We start from the raw sequence: 8,962 nt of genomic DNA on the forward strand, positions 1-8,962 counted from the left end.
ATAAGGGTGGTATCATCTGCATATCTGAGGTTACTGTCATTACATAAGATTAATTGATTAAATCATTAATTGTTGGTGATTAATTCACTCTCTATTCACTCTCCCCTCCCCAGAGGTGGCGGGGGTGGGGGGCAGGGATTGGGGCTAAAAGTTCCAACCATCTAATCACCATCTAATCACATGGTTGGTTCCCTTGGCATTGAACCCCTACCCTTAGAGGCTTTCCAAAATCACCTCATTAACATAAACTTAGGCACAGTTGAAAGGAGCTTGTTATGAATGACAAAATACACCTTAATCTCTCCTATCATTTAGGAAATTCCAGAGATTTTAGGAGCTCTGTGCTAGAAAAGGAAATGTCCACACCCAGCTGTGCTCGTGACTGCGCCTGGGAGACTCGAGGGCCAGGTCCTCAGAGAGCCCAGGACACGCTCAGCACTGCCACTCACGTCTCTGGTCTGAGTTGTTAATCAGCAGCAAAGCACGGAGAGATATAAACTCCGTGCCCAGAGTTAACCATGTACACGTTTTGAATTACATATTTTAATTAAAAAGGCGTTGCAGAAAAAAAAAATAGAAAAGGAAATGAAAATCAAATATATCTTATTGCAAATTGTTATGTGCTTAGTTGCTCAGTCGTGTCCAATTCTTTGTGACCCCATGGACTGTAGCCCGCCAGGTTCTTCTGTCCATGGGGATTCTCCAGGCAAGAATATTGGAATGGGTTGCCATGCCATCCTCCAGGGAAACTTCCCAACCCAGGGATGGAACCCAGGTCTCCCAAATTGCAGGCGGATTCTTTACCGTCTGAACTACCAGGGAAGCCCATGAATACTGGAGCAGGCAGCCTATCCCTTCTCCAGGAGATCTTCCTGACCCAGGAATTAAATCGAGGTCTCCTGCATTGCAGGTGGATTCTTTACCAGCTGAGCTACCAGAGAACCCAATATAAATTGCTATACTACACTTCTATAACCAAGAAATCCAAAAGCTGATCTAAGTTCAGGTCCAGTTGGACCCAAGGTTTCAAATTACAACATAAGGACTATGGTTTTCACCACCCCTTAGTTCTACAGGCATCTAGTTCTGTTGTTGTTTTAATTGCTCGGTCATGTCTGACTCTTTTGTGACCCTATGGACTGTAGCCTGCCAGCTCCTCTGTCCAGGAGATTTCCCAGGAAAGAATACTGGAGTGGGTAGCCAGTCCCTCCTCCAGCGGATCTTCTCGACCCAGGGATTGAACCTGAGTGTCCTGCATCGGCAGGCAGATTCTTTATTGCTGAACCACCTTGGAAGCCCAGCTAGTTCTGTTGGGCCCAAGCAAATTTTCTCCAGGTGACAGTTAAGATGATCACAAGTTGTCCCTGGCTGGTGGCATCTATATACATAAAGAGAAAAGAAAGAACTTTCTCTTCCTAGCATAACGTTCAGTCCATGTCAATTTCTAAACAGGACCCTGGTGAGGTTACATGCTTATCTTACTCCATCCAGGAGGATGGGGAATTCTGACTGTTCAGCTGGAGACACATACTCATGGTAATCACATAGTGTGATTGCTATGGACGATTCTCAGGGCATTTCTCAGATGGATGGCTTGAAGGACAGCTATTCACTCTACCCCTAATTCCATTTGGCTTGAACATTTTCCTAAACTCTCCAATACGAAGCTGTTTTTGCACACATAGAGTTCAGTGTGTATTCAGCCTGAAAAAAAGGAGCATTGCAGGCTTGACAGCATCAAGGATAGGTCAGAGGTCATCTTCTGCCCCATCACCCTCAGAACTCTTTGTACTTCCTGGAGGACCACTGGTTGATGATAATCATCTAGTGAATACAATCTAGATTTTATTTTATTTTATTTTATTTTATTTTCCAGAGACTTCAGCCATCATTCAGTCACACAGAGCTGATGTTTATTATGTTTTTTCATGATCTGATTATGCTCAGTGAACAGCACATCTCCGGGAACCTCCCAGAGCCTGGGGATTTGGGCCGTGGTCACAGACCATGCAGGGGTCTTCAAGGGGGTTGGGAGGCTGAGGGCTTTCCCCGGGCCCATCTACGGATGGGAAAGGAGCAGAGGCTGCAAGCATCACCATTTCTTAAATTAGGGCTTTTTCCTTTCTGTCCTTCCTCCAGGCCCTGTTAGTCGTCATCATCGTTGTCCTCTGGTACAAAAATGTCATGTTCCTCAAGTAGAGCAGCAAAGTTCTTGCTAATGAGCGTCCCAACATAGAGAAAGGGGATCACAATGGAGAACACGCGGAGAAGGCCGAAGGAAATCTGAGCAGCTCCGTCCGGCGGAGACATCATCACCTTTCCTCAGGCTCAGCCAGCTCCGGGAAGCCCCAGATCCGACGCATACCAACGCCAGCCACCGAGCTGCTCCGGACACCATCTCCCAGCTCCGCCCCTAGTCTGGGCCCCAGGACCCCACTGCCCGGCCCCAGTGACACCCTCAGGAAGTACAATCTAGATTTTAAAAACTGGAAGGCTCACTCTGCTGCACCACCTCCCCAACTAACCCTCCGGCCTCCCCAGATCGTAGCTAGAGACACACCTGTGAGACAGAAAAAGAAAGCATTTTCACACAGATTGCTCATAAGCAACAGCTGCATTTATTCTTTTCTACTCTCAGTTCCTTAATCTGCGTTCTCTTTCCACTGGGGTAAAGCCAAAAAGACAATGAAATGAGATCATAGCCGTATTATGCATCGTTCTTCTGTGATAAAGTCACGAAATCTCTTACTTTTCAATGAGGGTGTTTTCTGACAGCTGGCTTTTATAATTCATCTATTAGACAGTTTCAATGTAATGACCAATTTTTAAAAATAACTTTGGCAGGCCCCCTAGAGTTTCAACTATTTAAATAAAACATAACAGAATTTTCCAAAGAAATAAAAGGTGATGCCTTCATACAGCTTCTCACATTCAAACAGTCATCTGGAAAGCTAGAACTCACAAACTTATGAGTGAAAGTCTCATTTTCCTGTTTTCAGAATCCCTCCCCCCATTGTATCAGCACTCTTTCAAAATCCTAATATGAAATTATTCCCTCCAGAAAGTCTTCCTTGGTTAATTACTTCCAGATCTAATTATTGATACATGTTTTCCATCATTTAAACAATAATTGCTAGTACAGTTCCGGTTAGGTTCACCTTCTCTCGTCTGTATATGGATTGAGAATTTCATGAGTCTTGGGTTATGAGTGTACCTCCTGCTTTCCCAGGTGATGACTCTTGGGCAGGGATCTTCTTTTTTGTGTCTATATAATTATCCCTTTACTCTCCCCTCATCCCCAGACTGCTTTTGCTGTTGTTCAGTCGCTAAGGTGTGTCTGACTCTTTGATGAAGAACAGCTGTGACAGTGTGCGACTCCAAGGACTGTAGCATGCTAGGCTTCCCTGTCCTTCACTATCCCCAAAGTTTGCTCAAACTCATGTCCATTGAGTCGGTGATGCCATCCAACCATCTCATCCTCCTGCCCTCCATCTTTTCCAGTCAGCTGGCTCTTTGCATCAGGTGGCCAAAGTATTGGAGCTTCAGCTTCAGCATCAGTCCTTCCAATGAATATTCAGGGTTGATTTCCTTTAGAATTGACTAGTTTGATCTCCTTGCTGTCCAAGGAACTCTCTTTAAGCAAAGACAAATGAGGAATTTATTTGCTGGTGTAGTGAGAGATCCTGGGCTCTGAAAAATCGCAGAGGTAAAATTCCAGCTCTCCTATTCACAGCTGCGTGGGAGGAAAGGATCAATATTTAAAAGCTTAATTTTCTTCCATGAAAACATAAAACATGATAATAAATTATTGAGGGTTTGTGCGATAATTAAGTCAGATCTGTGTTCAAAAGCACTTAAGGATCCTTGAAGATCCTTCAAAAATTAGTGATAGGATTGCAGAAGCTGCTGAATCTATGAAATATCTTTCTCCTTTGTTGGTGGCTTTAAAAAATTTTTTCCAGAAGACAAAACCTTTTATACAAGATTAGAAAGAAGATGGAGGGAATTGCCTGATGGCCCAGTGGTTAGGAGTCTTCACTTTCACTGATAAAGGCTCAGGTTCATTCCCTGGTCAGAAAACGAAGATCCTGAAAGCTTTCAGGATCTTAAATAAATAAATAAGGTTGAAATTGTAAGTAAGCTTGAGGATAAGGAACAATCAAGTCAAATATATTCACTCTGCCACAAACCCCATGATGCTGAAGCTGAAGCCCCAATACTTTGGCCACCTGATGTGAAGAGCTGACACATTGAAAAAGACCCTGCTGCTGGGAAAGATTAAGGACAGGAGGAGAAATGGGCAACAGAGGATAGGATGGTTGGATGGCATCAACGCTTCACTGGACATGAGTTTAAGCAAACTCTGGGAGGTATGTGAAGGACAGGAAAGCCTGGTGTGCTGCAGTCTGTGGGGTCGCAAAACGTTGGGCACAAATTAGCAAATGAACAACAACAACCACGTCCTCCATCACTGCTCTTTCCCTAACCGTTGCTGGACACTGCATTGGTCAAAGCAGAGTATCCCATTCAATCTGTGATATTAATACATCTGAGAATTCTCAACAAAGGGCTCTAGACTGACACTGGCAACAAACTGGAGTTTGTCCACTCATGCTAACAAATACTACTGACACCAGGCTACTTTCAAAAGGGCAGGATTTGATTAGACACTTGGGGGACACTTGGAGGAAGAGAGTGAGGGGGCATTCATCACTGGATGTAGATGTGAAAACGGGAAAGGGAAAACAGAGGGAAAAAAGTGCAAGTTCTGCGGCCTGATATCTTTTGTTATCAGTACCGGTAGAGGTATTTCTCGGGGTCCGTTTGAAAGAATTGTTCCACAGACAACTAAATAAAATCATTGCCAGTTATGCAGTATTTATCTGGGTGGTGTGGTAGGAAATAGTGTGAGCAGTCCTGCTGCAGACAGACTGGTCCGTGGAGGCCCCTCTAAGAAGGAGTCACGGGGGCTGAGACGTAAACCATGGTCTTCAGGAGCCAGCCCCACACAAAGGAGAGTTTCAGGCCAGGAGCAAGGAGCAAGGGGGGGTGGCAAAGGACAGTATAAAGGGGAGCAGTGCTGGGTCACACCTAATTCTGGGGCCTAAATAGGGAGTTTACATACACGCTAAAGGGCTTTTAGGGTCGTTACAAGATCTTAGGTAGACTTATTTTATCTTCTTTTTTAATGAATTAAAATTGCTTTACAATATTGTGTTAGCTTCTGCTGTACGACAAAGTGAATCAGCTATGTGTAAACACACATCCCCTCCCTCTTGAGCCTCCCTCCTACCCCACCCTCATCCCACCCCTCTAGGTTGTCACAGAGCACCCAGCGGAGCTTGCTGTGCTATGCGCAGCTTCCTGATAGCTATCTATTTTATACATGGCAGTGTGTATATGTCAACGCTATTCTCCCAATCTGTCCCACCCTCCCCTCCTCTGTGACCACACGTCCGTTCTCTACATCCGCGTCTCTATTCCTGCCCTGCAAATAGGTTCATCTGTACCATTTTTTTAATGTGTTAATGTATGATATTTGTTTTTCTCTTTCTGACTTACTGCATTCTGTATGACAGACTCAAGGTCCACCCACATCACCACAAATGACCCAGTTTTGCTCCTTCTTATCACTGATTAGTATTCCTTTGTTTGTAAGTATGATCTTAGGCAGATTTTAAAAGCCCTCTCTGGTTACTGTGTACAAACCAGGTGGGAAGTGGAGATGGGTCAAGATTTGAAGAGAAGAGACAGATTAGGAGACTGAGTGAAAGAGGACCATGGTAGTATATATCATACATTCAGGGGACAGTGTCTGGGAGGTTGACACTCCAGGACTTGCTGATATGCTGAGAAGAGGGTAAGGAGAAAAGAGGAATCATGGGTGACTGCATTCTTGATGATGGTGCCTGTTATCCATCCAGATAAGGGCCAATAGGAGGAGAAACTTAAGTGTGGAGGGTGGGAGGCAGTGATTTTCTTGCAGAACAAGCTGCATGTCATTCAGTAGCCACTTACTCTTATCTAGTGGGGAATTCTGGGCATGAAATTGAGAAAAAAAAAAAAAATAGAGCGAGAACAAGAGGAAATGTGTGCTCTTATGAAGACCATTCATTCACTCAACAGATATGTGTCATACGCCAGACCCTCTTCTAGGTTTTGTTGTTGTTGTTTCGTTGCTTCAGTTGTATCTGACTCTTTTGTGACTCCATGGACTGTAGCCCACCAGACTCCTCTGTCCATGGGATTTCCCAGGCAAGAATACTGGAGAGGGTTCTCATTTCCTCCTCCAGGGGATCTTCCAGACCCAGAGACTGAACTCAAGTCTACTGCATTGGCAGGTGGATTCTTTGCCGCTGAGCCACCAGGAAAACACTCTCCTAGGTTTGGGGATTGCCAAAGTTCTCGGTCTCATGGAATTTCTATTCTACTGGGTATGGTGTATACATGTGTACACACAAAAAGTACATAATATACCAAATGGTAATGAGTACTATGAATAAAATGAAAAAATATAAAGGATAAAAAATTAAGTGTATCTATGCATATGGGAGAAGGCAATGGTAACCCACTCAGTTACCATTGAGTACCCACTCAGTTACCATTGAGTACCCACTCAGTACTCTTGCCTGGAAAATCCCATGGGCGGAGGAGCCTGGTAGGCTGCAGTCCATGGGGTCGCTAGGAGTCGGACACCACTGAGCGATTTCACTTTCACTTTTCACTTTCATGCACTGAAGAAGGAGATGGCAACCCACTCCAGCATTCTTGCCTGGAAAATCCCGGAGACGGGGGAGCCTGGTGGGCTGCCGTCTATGGGGTCGTACAGAGTCGGACACGACTAAAGCGACTTAGCAGCAGCAGCAGCATACGTATGGGGAATGGTTTGCTGTTTGATATATGGTAGTGCTATATATGTGACTCATATATGAGTGGTGGCTCAGATGGTAAAGCGTCTGTCTACAATGTGGGAGACCTGGGTTCAATCCCTGGGTTGGGAAGTTCCCTGGAGAAGGAAATGGCAACCCACTCCAGTACTCTTGCCTAGAAAATCCCATGGACGGAGGAGCCTGGTGTCCATGGGGTCGCAAAGAGTCAGACACGACTGAGCGACTTCACTATCTACTATCTAGTGCTATATATATATATACATCAAAGCCTCTATAATAAGGTGACATTTGATTAGAAAACTGAAGGAGATGATGAAGGAAGCTACATGGATACCTGGGGGCGTTTCAGGCAGAGGAAGGGGAAATGCAAAGGTCCAGGAGCTGAGAGGAGGCCTAAGTGACTGAGCAGAATGATGGAGGGAGACTGCAGTGAAAAAGGAAGGTGGAGAAATAGTGCGGTGGGGTTTTATATGGCTGGTCGTGGCCACTTTACAAACTTTGGACTTGACTGTGAGCCAGATGAGAGCCCCTACAGCATTTCTACCTTTACTGGAAGACACACTAAAGATTCCCATGTGTAGTCCTTATTCTTATTAAATAAGGAAACATTTTTTATATCTGGCCAGTTTGTGGTGAAGCATAAAAAACAGATCAAGAATAAAATGAGCATGGTGGTATCGTCTAGCAAAAATCACCTAGCCCAAAAAGCTATCAACATTTCTCTCACCCAGGCCATTTTATCCCTGAGCATCTGGGGATACAATCCTTGCAGCTTGCAAATTCTGCTGTAGGTGGGGCATGATTTAGGGAAAATAGGGAAGGGACACCCTTCTCACTCAAAATTTCTCAACTACCAAAAATCTTATCCATCCATCCAGCCAGTCAATATTTATTGATCTTGGTAGGATGGCATCACTGATTCAATGGACATGATCTTGGCTGAACTCCAGGAGATGGTGAGGGACAGAGGGGCCTGGTGTGCCGCAGTCCATGGGGTCTCAAAGAGTCGGACACAACTTAGCAACTGAACAACAGTAACAAATACTACATGTACAGTGGTGAACTGCTGCTGCTACTGCTAAGTCACTTCAGTCGTGTCCGACTCTGTGCCACCTCATAGATGGCAGCCCACCAGGCTTCCCCATCCCTGGGCTTCTCCAGGCAAGAGCACTGGAGTGGGTTGCCATTTCCTTCTCCAATGCATGAAAGTGAAAAGTGAAAGTGAAGACGCTCAGTCGTGTCCGACTCTATCGACCCCATGGACTGCAGCCTACCAGGCTCCTCCGTCCATGGGATTCTCCGGGCAAGAGCACTGGAGTGGGGTGCATTGCCCTCTCCGACAGTGGTGAACTAGGCACTATGAATACACACAGATGGATGACTCCCAAGATCTGTGTTTCCTCAGATTCTGTTTGTCTATTTGCATCCATTAATCACAGGGTCAAATTATAGCCAAAGTATTAATAGTTTATGTCTCTCTAGTGATTCAGCTTAAGTGGGTTCACAAAAATCACATTTAAAACTAACCAACCAATCCTGAGGCCATACTCCCAATCACCTTCTCTAACTCTCCCACATCAAACCGGCGTTTGCCCTGCCCTGAATCAATCAACACAAGGCCAGGGACCAGGAAACTAGGGCCCGTCCCTCTGCCCCAAAGCTTACAGGAATGATTCAAACTAGCTGAACCTCAACTGTTTTACCTTGTCCAACCCAATCTTTCCCACGGGAAAAGAGTGGAGCCTGTGCTTTCCTTTAAGTCCTATTTCTGCCTCATGACCGAATCTGGTGCTTCTCCATGTGGCCCTGTGTGGCACCAGTACCTCCTACTCGCAGGAATTTTAATTCCCAGGTGGCGCTAGTGGTAAAGAACCTGCCAGCCAATGCAGGAGATGTAAGAGACATGGGTTCAATCTCTGGGTGGGGAAGATCCCCTACAGAAGGAAATGGCAACCCACTCCAGTATTGTTGTCTGGAGAATCCCATGGACAGAGGAGCCTGGAGGGCTAGAGTTGGACATGGCTGAAGTGACTTAGCATGCACATGTCTTTCAATAGCATTAACCTCTTCGT

At 45.3% G+C, this 8,962-nt stretch overlaps 1 pseudogene; it reads right to left on the reverse strand.

The window, feature by feature from the left end:
- Window positions 1-1,891: 1,891 nt before the first annotated feature.
- On the reverse strand, window positions 1,892-2,413 carry LOC113905113 (annotated as a pseudogene).
- Between the last annotated feature and the right edge of the window lie 6,549 nt (window positions 2,414-8,962).

Source organism: Bos indicus x Bos taurus, chromosome 15 (genome assembly GCF_003369695.1).
Source record: "Bos indicus x Bos taurus breed Angus x Brahman F1 hybrid chromosome 15, Bos_hybrid_MaternalHap_v2.0, whole genome shotgun sequence".
NCBI classification, from domain to species: domain Eukaryota; kingdom Metazoa; phylum Chordata; class Mammalia; order Artiodactyla; family Bovidae; genus Bos; species Bos indicus x Bos taurus.